Raw genomic sequence first — 13,453 nt, 5'->3', positions numbered from 1 at the left:
GTTAAGGCAAAATTATTGGACGCTCCTTTACAACATGATACCTTGTTTGGTGTTAAGGAAGAAGAGGTGTTAAAGAAAATGGAGGATAAAGCTAAATCTATGCAAACAGTCAAGGATTTCTTACAGGTACAGCCACCTCGATTTAGCAGAAATTGGCCAACAAAGAATTGGTCCTTTCCAGTGTCAGACAGGCCACAGAGAGGCAGATACAGACGCCCAAGAGGCAGATCTCAACCCTAAGGCTCTAACAGACGACAGTGGGGCACCTCAACCCCAAAAGGAGGTGAGGACAAGTCTCAACCTTACAGGAAACAGTCCCAATGACTTCCCCCTTTGTATGTTAAGCACTTCCCTTTTGGCAGCCCCCTTAGGAGGAAAACTAGCACTTTTTTCTCAAAACTGGCAAACAATCACCCAAGACAAATGGGTTCTGAATATTGTGTCTCAAGGTTACAGGTTCCACTTTCATACTTTACCAAGGCTAAAAGGAATGCCAGACCTGCCACAAAATCAATGGGCAGAGGCACAAAAACAAATTTCAGCCCTCATGGACATGAGAGCTATTCAAAAAGTACCACAACAGGAAAAAGGACAAGGATTTTCCTCAAGACCCTTCCTGGTCCCCAGAAAGGACAAGGCCTGGAGGCCCATACTAGACCTTTCAATTCTAAATACTTACCTGGATATTCCGAAATTCAAAATGTTGACATTATAGCAGCTTCTACCCATGCTGGGCAAGAAGGCTTGGCTTGTTACTCTGGACCTCAAAGAGGCATACCTGCATGTCCCTATCAGACAAAATTGCAGAAGATACCTCAGATTTAAAGCTGGTACAATTAACTACCAATTCTCTGCACTGCCCTTTGGCTTATCTACTGCACCCAGGGTCTTTACAAAGTGCCTGGCACCAGTAACTGCATTTTGCAGACAAAAAGGAATTCAAATATATCCATACCTGGATGACTGCCTCATTCAAGCAGAGACAAAGGACATTCTTCTACAGCATCTGGCGTTTGTAAAAAGGTTGCTAATTTCTCTAGGGTACGCAGTAAACAAAAAGAAGTCAAAACTAGTGCCCTCACAACAGATTATATTCCTGGGTGCCAGCTTAAATACAACGGCCCAGATGGCTTATCTCACGCCAGACAAACAAGTTCAACTAACTCAATATTTTCAATTACTGGCAATAAAGTCCCATCTTCCTGCAAGAAAAATTCTGCAGGCCCTGGGATTCATGGCATCCTGCATACTACTAATACCATATGCCAGACTGCATATGAGGAAATTACAATGGTACCTAAAAAGTGTTTGGACTCAACACTCTCACAGTTTAGAAGCAGTAATACCAATGATTCCCTGCCTACAACAGGAGTTTTGATGGTGGGCACAGGCATGTCACCTAAACAAAGGTCAGCCTTTTACCCTATCCACAGCCAGGCAAACTCTAACAGCAGATACTTCGGATTACGCCTGGGGAGCACACATGGCAGGAAAATGCATTCAGGGCAAGTGGACCACAGACCAGATGCATCTTCACATCAATCAAAAAGAGATGTTGGCTGTTCAAAATGCCCTAACAGCTTTCAAGGACCTTCTGCATCCAGGACAATTATTATTAAAGACAGACAACACCACAGTAATGTGGTACATAAACAAGAAAGGGGGCAATCATTCTTATCCCCTATGCAGGCAAGCCATGACCGTGTGGAACACAGCTCTAACGTATCAAGTTCATCTGCAAGCACAATTCCTGCCAGGAAAGAAAAATACTCTGGCAGACGATCTAAGCAGAAATATCATGGACCCTCACGAATGGAAATTGAATCCACAAATATTCAGCATGGTAACGCAAAAATGGGGATGCCCAGACATAGATCTTTTTGCCTCCCCACTGAATTGCCAACTGCAAAAATTCTGCACAAGGACTTATTGCACACAAGCATGGAAAGTGGATGGTCTCTTGTTCAGCTGGAAAAGCCTAAAAGTTTATGCCTTCCCACCACTGCCTCTCCTTTCAAAGGTACTCCTAAAAGCCAGACAAGAAAAACCACAGATGATCCTGATTGCTCCAGACTGGCCACGCCAGCATTGGTATCCAATCTTAAAGAACTTAGCTGAAGGCCCACCATGGATATTGCCTCAAATTCCATACCTTCTGACTCAACAAAACAATCAGATCCTGCACGGTCAGCTCAAAACCCTAAACCTGGCTGCATGGCAGATTCATTAGTCAAACAGGCAACACCTCTCTCTAAGGCTGTCATGGATGTCATTTTGGAGGCCAGGAGGCCTAGCACCAGGAAAGCTTACTCTGATAAATGGAAGAGATTCTGCGCCTGGAACCAGGCTCAAAGCCTTGACCCTCTTGTCCCAAACATTCCTCAAATTTTACAATACTTAACTGAGATGCTGGACAAAGGCCTATCCTTCTCATCAATTAAGATCCACGCCTCTGCCATTTCAGCACATTACAACACGGATCCTCCTTTATTCTCTCATCCCTTGCTAAAGCAGTACCTCAGAGGGGCTAAAAACATAAGACCACCTCGGAGACCACCAACACCAACTTGGGACCTCAATTTCATTTTGGAAAAACTGACCCTGCCACCTTTTGAGCCAGCCAATACAGCTGATTTAAAATTTTTATCATGGAAAACAGCTCTGCTCCTGGCAGTAACTTCAGCACGAAGAGTCTCAGAGCTACAGGCATTAATGGCAGTGGAACCTTTTATAAGTTTTCATCAGGACAGGGTTTCTTTAAGGACAAATCCTACCTTTATGCCAAAGGTGGTATCTAGTGTGGCTCTTAACCAAACCATCCATTTGTCAACTTTTTATCCAAACCCCCAGAATAAAGGGGAGAAACTTCTGCACTCTTTGGACATACACAGGCAGCTACGCTTCTACTCGGACAAAACAAAAGCTTTCAGGAAAACTGAGCAAATGTTTCTAGCATATGCTGCAGGATCACAGGGCAAGGCTATCTCAAAGCAGACTATATCCAAATGGATAGGACACTGTATTCATTACTGCTACACACATCATGGAAAATCAGTCCCTAATAACATTAGGCCACATTCCACCAGGGCAACAGCCACTTCAACAACCTTTCTCAGAGGAGTACCTACCAAGGAAATTTTGGAGGCTGCAACTTGGAGTTCAGTGCACACCTTTACCAAGCATTACCACTTGCCTCTCTACTCTAAATCCAGAGCAGGATTTGCCACTGCAGTTCTGCAGGGCCTCATAGCCAATCCTAACTCTTTATAGACCAGCCACCCAACCTTAGCTTTGGGATTCTACCCAAGTGTAATGACTGCAGCAGTGTAACACGATGAACATAGTACAGTTTTGTACCTACCATAAATGTAGATGTTCGAGCGTTCACACTGCTGCAGTCCAGGTTACCCCTCCCTCCATCCCCTCTGAACTAGCTGGACTTATCTATACCTTTCTATCCTATACAACCTTTGTGGTGTATTTGCTTGTAACTGAAGGTATTGTTTTTTATTTTATATATATATTTTTTATTAGCAATATGTATTGCCTACCTACTTGGGGGCACCTGACATCTGGGGCAAGAAAAACTGAAGAAAATGGCGTTGGATGCATCTTATATACCCCTGGTGCACTGACGTCAGGGAAGAGGCAACAGCAACCGACACTGGACCAAGACTTTGGAACTCTGGCCGACTGCGGGACCGCCTGACAGCAGGATAATCCAAGTGTAATGACTGCAGCAGTGTGAACACTCGAACATCTACATTAATGGTAGGTACAAAACTGTACTTTTTTGACAGTCTTTGTAATGATGGGATATGGACCACTGGGGGGACTGTCACTGAGTAGAAGTAGGGAGGTGATCACTTAGGGAATCAGGGAGTGTGGGGGGGTTGTGGTAGAGAAGTAGGGGTGAGAGGAGAGGATCCAGTCAAGTGTAGTGCTAGTATTAGAGTGTGTATTTATTAGTATTTATTTGTTTAGTTATTTTTTAATGAATGTAGTAGAGCTCCATGAAATCTCCAAGGTCTGAACAATAGATGCCAAATAGGACAGGGTCATTCATTGAGTCCTGTAGTACACTGCTGGCAGTGGCAGTTGGTGACTTCAAATTAAAGGGGGGCTGCAGGAGACAGCTGAATGGGTGAGGCAAGCAGGAAGTGGTGCGGCCAACTAGAAAGGGGTAGAGCTATGGTACAGTGGGATCAATGCTGGCCATGCTTACCAATTTACATGCTGCTAAGCTAGGAAGCTTTGTGCAGAATCCCTGTTTAATACATATACATTTCTTGGTACCCTTGCAGTTTTTCCAGCTGCGATTTACTATTTTCCGCAAAGACTGTTTTCTATTGCATGTATATAAACATTGAATTTCTTCCAAAAATAATCATTACTTACAATGCCGAGCCTCTGAGCTCAGAGGATTTCCCAGATGCTGACCAGTTGCGCGAGGCAATGAGGTGCTGTCCTAAGTGTCAAATGTCCACAGCTCACAAGTTTGATCTTTTGCCGATGCAGTGTCTCCTTCTTGTACCACTGGAAATGTACTTCTTATACAACTTCCCCACTGTAAGCTCTGAAAAAAGTCACAATTTCTCCCTCATTTTATATAATGCAGCCTTTTTACGATCAACATGAGAAAGTCACATATGAAGTGTCTTCTGTATGTGCATCTCTGTCTGCTACATACTTTCTATTTTGGTACTTAATTATTTTATATGCAAAACATAAACAGCTATGCCTAATAACTTAAAATGACACGCAGGTTGTTAATACTATGCTGCTGTTTTCTTTTCTAAAAGGCATATCTTTCAACCGTCCCTGATTTTGGCTTTTATTTTTGCCCTGTCTCATACGAATTTTTTGATTTTCTGTGAAAGAAATGAGGACTGCACTCAATCAGTAATGCCAGGCATTAAAGTTTCTTACTATCTATTGTTCAGAAAAATGCATGTCAATGCAAAACCTCTTGTTTTATTAACGTTTATGTGAATTACAGTATTTTTTTAAAGTGTCCTTGATTTTGGCATTTGTTTCCCGTTAGTTTTGGCTATGTCCAGAATTCCAGAGTGAAGAAATTGAGAGATATGCTGGAAGGCATTCTACCGCTGTAATACATTTTTACAGTAATTTCAGAAAAAAGTTATACTTCTGCACAACAACCCCTGAACAAGTTAATCATTCTCAAGTCAGCATCTCTGTTGTTAAGTGTAATTTAATGTTCATAAATACAGTCCAGTTTCCAAATAATGAATAAATAATGTCTAAGCTATAAATACAGAAAGCAGCAAAATGAGGGTTGAACAGATATACACATTACATATACAATTAATTAGGCAGAGTTACAGCAACACCCTTCTTCCAGCCCCTTTCCTGAAGTGAGAACAGTACTATAAGCATATCACCTCTCACTCAATTGGATATGAATAAAAAATAAATTAAAAATACACACATAAGTAAATAAACATTATGTACACAAACTGTGATTTAATGGGAAAGGAATACTAAATAAATAAAAAAATGCATCAGTATGGCAAACAGTTCAGTCTGTCCAAAATTTGGGATCAAAGTTGGAATGATGACGGTACTGCACAAGACACACTACCTTCCACTGACATCATAAAGTAATGATTAATACATGTAATAACAGTCTTTAGGAAGCCCAGCTGGCATTTATAGTCTTATAGATGCTTTGTCATGTGATCTGATGGGAAATGCATAAGCATTGTATTATTTAATTCTAAATGTCTCGCATTTTTTTGGGGGGGCGGGGTCATAATCTACATACAACATAGGTGTGTACTAGGCTAATGGACCTGGGGCCTTTACAAGCCTAGACATACGGTTACCATGGCATCTTGCCACCTGACCTTAGTTCCCAGTGCCTCTGTCGAGTTATCCCCAGGGTGAACTTTCTATTTCCCATCCACTCATCAAGATTTTTCTTGAAGAGGGTCAGCGAGGTGCTCTGCTTAACATGTATGGGAAGTCTATTCCATATAAGCATTTATAGTCTTGTAGATGCTTTGTCATGTGATCTGATGGGAAATGTATAAGCATTGCATTATTTCATTCTAAATGTGTCTCATTTTTTGGGGGGGGGCGGGGTCATAGTCTACATACAACATAGGTGTGTACTAGGCTAATGGCCCTGGGACCTTTACAAGCCTAGCCATATGATTACCCTGGCATCGTGCCACCCGACCTTAGTTCCCAGTGCCTCTGTCGCGTAGAGCCACTGGAGTTATCCCCGGGGTGAACTTCCTATTTCCCATCCACTCATCAAGATTTCTCTTGAAGAGGGTCAGCGAGGTGCTCTGCTTGACATGTATGGGAAGTCTATTCCATATAAGCTTAGCCAATAACCAGAGGTCAGAATCAACTAACACAGGGAAGGATTTGTATTTTACTAACTCTACACCAACTGCCTCTGCTTTAGCTTCTTACACAGCCTAACAATAGACATACATTGGTTAGAGTCAAAATACACCCAACTCTTAGAAATTAATCCAAAACTGTCATAAATTTAGCGTAACATGCGCACGAGTAAAACCACTGCTCAGAGCCAAAGGAACTACACATGCTGTGTCTATGTAATTGCTATTAAATATGGACACTATCTCTTACCGAACCGAAGCAGCTGAAGTTTAAAACCAATCCTTTTTATAATCCACACAATGCTTTATTGCAAATAAGCTTCACAAACTGTAAACAATATAAAAATGTGCAATACACTCACTGGGTTTACTTGCACTCCTTACTGCTGTTGCTTAAGATACATTTTTAAGAGATAGGAAGCTGGAAAGCAGTCACCATCAGCCGCACAGAAAACACCAGTAACACCGTATTTTGCCGGAAGGCACAGCTTGCTTTTTTTCTGTGTTTGAGAGACTAGAAAACGGAAAGGAGGTGATAAGTTTCTTTTCCGGAGATGGTGATTATTATTAGCTCCACTTGCTGGAGAATGATCCTGGTTTTACTTCTGGTTTGACTGTGTAGTGCAGCTCCGATGTATTTGCAGTTACGGTCATTTCCCAAAGCGGCTGATGCTAGTGTCCGATCGAACTGCTGCTGACTGTTCCTCACTCTTTTTCCCAGCATGCAAAGTGTGGGAAGAGAGCGAGAACCAATCAGTAGCCATCCAGCCATCCACATCACGTACATGATTGAGGACGTGGCAGTCCAATCCCCTTCCACTTTACTGTGCAGTTAAACCACATAGACTTCTGGGAATCACAATGATGCCTTCTCTCCTTAATCTGGACTGCTTTTACAGCAGTCCAGATTTACAGGAACTATTTAAAAAAAAAAAATCTGGAACTCGCTTAGAGCATTGCACCTGAGCCAGTAAATTTGAATTTAATTATAATTAATTTATAAATATTTTATTTTAAAATATTCTTTTCTTTTCTTCACAGCTGGGGGGTGGCTGCAGTCCTGCAGCCCCATGGTACGAGCCGCCACTGACTGCTGGTAACTTACTTGCTTTCAGAAGTGACACTTGTGACTCTAACCACATGGGACCTGCCAGACAACCAGTGAGCTATTCACTGTACAACATAAGGATTTATATTAAGGCTTATAAGTCTATCAATTAAACCTGCATGGGAAAAATGTCAAAGACCTTCTTGGCCAGGTCCAGATATGCTGTATGAACTGTATAACCACTGTCACTGGTTTAGTTACCTTTTCAAAAGACATTAATGTGGTTACAGAGAGAAGACCTGCATTTCGAGAAGCAAAATAGAATAATGTCTGGGGTTAAGAGATTCTCAAGAGGTTAAGAAGGGGGTTCACATAGGTTATATTTGACACTATAGTTATACTTTGTGAGTTATGATATTAGTTATTTCCTATGGGTCAGCGTGCCAAGTATTATTGTGATTTGCTCTGAACATCATTGGCTGTTAATTCTTAATTTTCTGGCATAGTAAAACAAAGATATGTAGTTAATTTTAGAGTTATTTCTGGTTTTACTGACTATTTTAAGTTCATACTCAGCTTTGAGCTTCCTAATGATTCCCTTAACCTGTTTTCTAGTTTGCTGAAGTGTGTTCTTAATTTAGACACAATGAGACCTCTTGTAAAGATTAAGCAATTTCTTTCTCTTGTTATATATTTTATTTATACAGGTATTCCATTACAGGGGTTTATTTTAAAAAATAAATCATTATAATTGTTGCAGATAGAGACTGCCTTATCAGTACTACTATTTAAGTGGGAGTAGAAGTCAGAGGCGTAGGTAGCAGGTTTGGTAATGGGTCCATCAGAGAAGGATGACAGTTGAATTTATTTAAGTAATCATAATTGAAGAAAGTTTGCTTTTCAAAAGTCCCTAAACACAGATGTGTTTACAGGGGAGGTATCACCAGTTTTAAAGGAACAGGTTACTAATTTATGGTCTGAGTTAACAAGGCCTAGTAGATAGGCAGTATACACAGTTAAAGAGAGGGCGCTTTCATATCTCTGAAACCATGTTTCTTTAACTGCACATGTATAAATGTGTACAAGTTGTAAGTGATCCTCAAGCGCATGGATTGTTTTGTTTTTAAGACTCCTGGCCCTGAGTAGAGATACATTAATGTGTTCCAAATTAGTATGTACTTGGATGAAATGCCGATCAGATGGACTCTGCATACAAATGGCACAGTGGGGGCAGGAAAGGCTTTAGCCAGAATGCACTGGTTTTGTTAAGATGAGCAGATCACCCCTGGCAAAGTAAGAAGGTACCATCTTATCTCAAGCTGACACAAGTACTGAATCTAACTAGAATGACACCAGCTACATAGCCAATTATCTTGTCTTTGAATTTCGGCATCATTCTGGATGATGGCAAAATACCACTCAAAATCAATGTCTTTCCTGCATCAGACACATATAGAGCATGCATCATTATATCCTTCTGCATGTCCCTCTTGTTTGAGGACCAAGGTCATTCAGCTCCCATTTAGACCACTATCAGGTTGTATACATGCTTGTTAGGTTGGAGGGATTGAAGAACCCTTGTTATGTTCCAGATCCTGGATTCAGAAAGGCAGCTTAGTTTTTATCCAGCCTGGTGTGGGTGGTGTCCATGTATGTCTGTACAATTGAGTTACCCATTCCTAAAACATTACGACTGTTAGATGCAGTCTCAGTGGGGTGCAAGGACTTGAAGTGTGCACCTTTGTGATTGTTGGAGATATGTATACTGTCTGTGGATGTGAATGGTGAAGGTGGATGTGATGCTGTGTGAACTAATGCCTCAGGTTTCTAAATCTTAAGCCTGGGAGGCTTAGGCAAGTGTTCTCTTAACAACCTTAACATAAACTGGCTTAGTGGAAGTGCTCTGTGCTGTGTGTATATGTGTGTGGATCTAGATGCAGTAACTGTAATAGCTACAAATAATCAAAATAAGTAGTTTCAAGTACAGTAACTGTAAAGCAAATAATTTCAGTTCAGTATCAGTATAGCAGCCAACCAATAATAAATGCATATCACATAGATAATGCTGGATTTTCTAGTAAATTACTGTGCAGTAGTAGCATACCTCGTAATCTCTTAGTGCAAGAAATCTGGACAACATCTAAAATAAAGGGGGAACAAAGGTCCAAAAATAGAGACAGATTTTAAATATTGCTCTTATAAACCTAGAAAGCTGCTAGAATAACAGGATTTATGTTAGCATCCATTTTCCGAAGAATATGAAGTCTGAAATTCACATGTATGTCATCATTTAGTGATTTCAATCAGTGATATGCCAAAAAAATAACACATTTTATGAGGAACAGACCAAAAATATGAGTCAGGAATCTGGAAATTCTGTGAAAATCTGAACAGTTGAGAGGTATGAGTGGCAGATTTAAGTGTTTTAAGTCTACAGTAGTAGGTAACAACCAGAAATGCAATAACTCCAATCATCAATAAGTGCATTCAGTAATTGAGATAATAAGTTAACTTGTTTTTATATACCTAGTATCAGTAACAGGCAACTCTGATGTATTGTTTTAGATATTGCCACTAGTGAGGAACAATATCAAAGCAAAAAGGTACAACAATGTAATATTATTTAATCCTATTGCCACCACAGTCAGCAACACAAAGGTGAACAACAGTGCAATATAAATGAGGTGCAATAATACAAAGCTATTACTCAATAATAACGCTAATTTCAGCAATGTGTCCACAAGAAGTGCGGTCAGTAAGTTAATTAAGTAAAAAAAAAAAAAAAAAACGCAATGAATTTGCTGTATGAAATAAGATACAACCAGAGTGTGACAAAGAAGGAACTAAAATGTATTACATATAAAATAATAAAGAGGTTCTGTTACTGTTCTAGACTAAGTGCTTTTATTGGATACCCGATAGGCAGTGTAGCAACCTGAGCAAGCCTTCTTGTTTTTAAAGTTTGCAAGGCAATGCCACCACAGAAGCCAGCCAAGTAACCAATAATGCCCAACAGGGTGTGTTAATGTGTAATTAATGACCGCCCAGTGGTGTCATGAGGCCTGATGCCACAGGCAGAGGGCCTATGCACCCCTGGAAGGGCATTAATTACACATTAACACACACCCTGGAAGGCATTATTGCATTTAGAGAATGGGCTGTCTGTAAAATTGTTGTGTTTTACTTAAACACACACACACATACACACACACACACACACACACACACACACACACACACACATATATATATATATATATATATATATATATATATATATATGGGTCTACTACCGGAGATCAAAATTACACTATTTTGAAGTCTGGTAGTAGATGCCCACTAACGCAAAAGTGCACTTCACCGAAAGTGTACTTTCGCGAGCACCACGAGAATGAATGGCCAATGTTCTCCACTCTGGTGTGGCAGTCACAGACCTTAGGGTTAGGGCTTGGGTTAAGGAGAGTGGATAGCCCTACTAGGTGTCCACAATCCTTAACCCAAGCCCTAATCCTAAGGTTCATGACTACCGCACCACAGTGGAGGACATAGTCTGTGACTACTGCACCGTGGAGGACGTACAATTTCCTCCACTGTGGTGTGGTAGTCATGGACCTTAGGGTTAGGGCTTGGGTTAAGGATAGTGGATAGCCCTACTAGCTATCCACTATCCATAACTCAAACCCTAACCCTAAGGTCTGTAACCATTCGCTCAAGTGGTGTTCGTGAAAGTGCACTTTTGGTGAAGTACACTTTCGCGTTAGTGGGCATCTACTACCGGATTTTGAAATAGTGTAATTTCGATCTCCAGTAGTAGACCCATATATATATATATATATATATATATATATATATATATATATATATATATATATATATATATATATATATATATATATATATATATATATATATATATATATATATGTGTGTATATATGTGTGTATTTTTTTTGTATTTTTTTATGTAAAATAGTGTCTCTGCCTAATGTTTCAAACATTCTGTAGTATATGTTAATGATGTTGGAGGAAGCATTTTATATCAAAAATATATAACAAAATAATATAGTACTTAAGAATAAGTAAGTAAAACACAGCAATTTTACAGACAACCCATTCTCTCTCACTTTCATACACAGTCACTTCTGCTTTCATACACGCATTCACTCACACAAGATCGCTTTCACTCTCTCTTGATCTCTTTCTCTCTCTCACACACACACACACACACACACACACACACACACACACACACACACACACACACACACACACACACACACACAGAGTTTTCTCTGCTTTCATACATGCACTCACACACAAGATCGCTCTCACTCTGTCTATTTCTCTCACACACACAGTCACTCCTGTTTTCATACACACATTCACTCACACAAGACTGCTCTCTCTCTCTCTCTCTCTCTCCCTCGATCTCTGTCACACACACAGTCTCCCCTGCTTTCATACGCACATTCACACACATTCGGACAGAAAAATAAACACACACATACACATACATACACACACATACACTTCTGTTTTTTATACTCACTAAATATTAAAAGTGCTGCTTAGCGAGTGTAAAAGTAATTATGGCCATTAGCTTTTTAGCAGTCCGAGCTCCACGGCAGCTTGAGATGCTGCCGTGAAGCAGTGGATTCCTTTTTCATCGGGCATTACTTGTACATTAATACCCTGCTGGAGAACGTTTTTTCTCCAATCAGGGTACTGATGTACAGTTTTCCCATTGTCTAATCAAATATAATCTATGTCCCCACAGAAATGGCCAATAAAAATCTAGTACTCCAGTCTCTCATTGGAACCCAAGCTCAGGTATCTGTTACCTTGAAGCTTCTGCTTAAACCAAAGGGTAGAACACTGCAGCCCTGGTCCTTAGAAGACAATGATGTCCTTGTAGTGCATTGAATCAACAGGAACCCAGATGGAAAAGAACTTCATAGTTTTCTGCTCCTTTCCTAAGTTTTCTTGTCTTTGGACTAGCCCAGCATCAAAGCTTTTGAAAGATATTATATGAAGCTTATGAACTAGTAGTTTTTAGGATGTTTAAGATGTTTGATTACTGTCTTGCTAAAGGATGACACAGTGGTGCGGCAGTAGCATTGCTGATTCACAGCAAGAGGTTCTCTGGTTCAGTTCTCGACTAGAGTGCCTTCTGTCCAGAGTTTGCATGTACTTACCCTCTGCGTTCATGTGGTTTTTCACCAGGTACTCCGGTTTCCTCCCACATTACAAACACATGGGCCTCTGCTGAAAATTGGCTTTGTTCCAAGTCGAACTTTCCCAGTAAACAAATGTTAAAAAAGAAAGAAAAAAATCATTCCATGAAACTATGTTTTAGCTCTCATATATGTGTTGAGATTTTTTTCCTCAAGATGAAAGTTGTAGTAATTTAATTTCCTCCTTTGGAGAGTTTATTTCATAAACATGGTAGATTAGACAGTGTGTCCCATTACCTGTTTCACTATTTCCCAGTATCAATGCTGACATGAACAATCCCTGTATAGGATTATAGGTTACATGAATCATTCAATTTCAATTAATTGTGTCAAGAACCAGTATAAAGTGGTCCTACTTGAATTTATCTTATATTACATTTTGACAACTAAGACATTAATTTCAGTCTGTCAAATATTACAATCAGCTAAAACTGCTTTGCTCAAAATTAATGTCAATAGCTGTGGTTCAAATAAGAAAACAAAGAGAGAAACAACCTTCTTTACAGCATTTTTGATCAAAGAGCTAGTCCTGGTGATCCTTCCCACACTTGTGTAACAACCTCAGAGAATAGGAAGAATGTTCATTTACACACACACACGCACACGCACGTACATGCGCACGCACACGCACAGGCACATGCACACAAACACACGCGCGCACACACACACACACACTCCCACACACACACACACACACACACACACACACACACACACATACACACATTTTGGATGAGTGCAGAGGCTTTCAAATGCAATTCTTTTCACTATGTTGCTGTGACCTTTGTATGCTAC

Source organism: Protopterus annectens, chromosome 2.part1 (assembly GCF_019279795.1).
Source record: "Protopterus annectens isolate FY-2018-M chromosome 2.part1, PAN1.0, whole genome shotgun sequence".
Classification (NCBI taxonomy): domain Eukaryota; kingdom Metazoa; phylum Chordata; order Ceratodontiformes; family Protopteridae; genus Protopterus; species Protopterus annectens.
Note: the sequence above shows the minus strand (reverse complement) of the source record.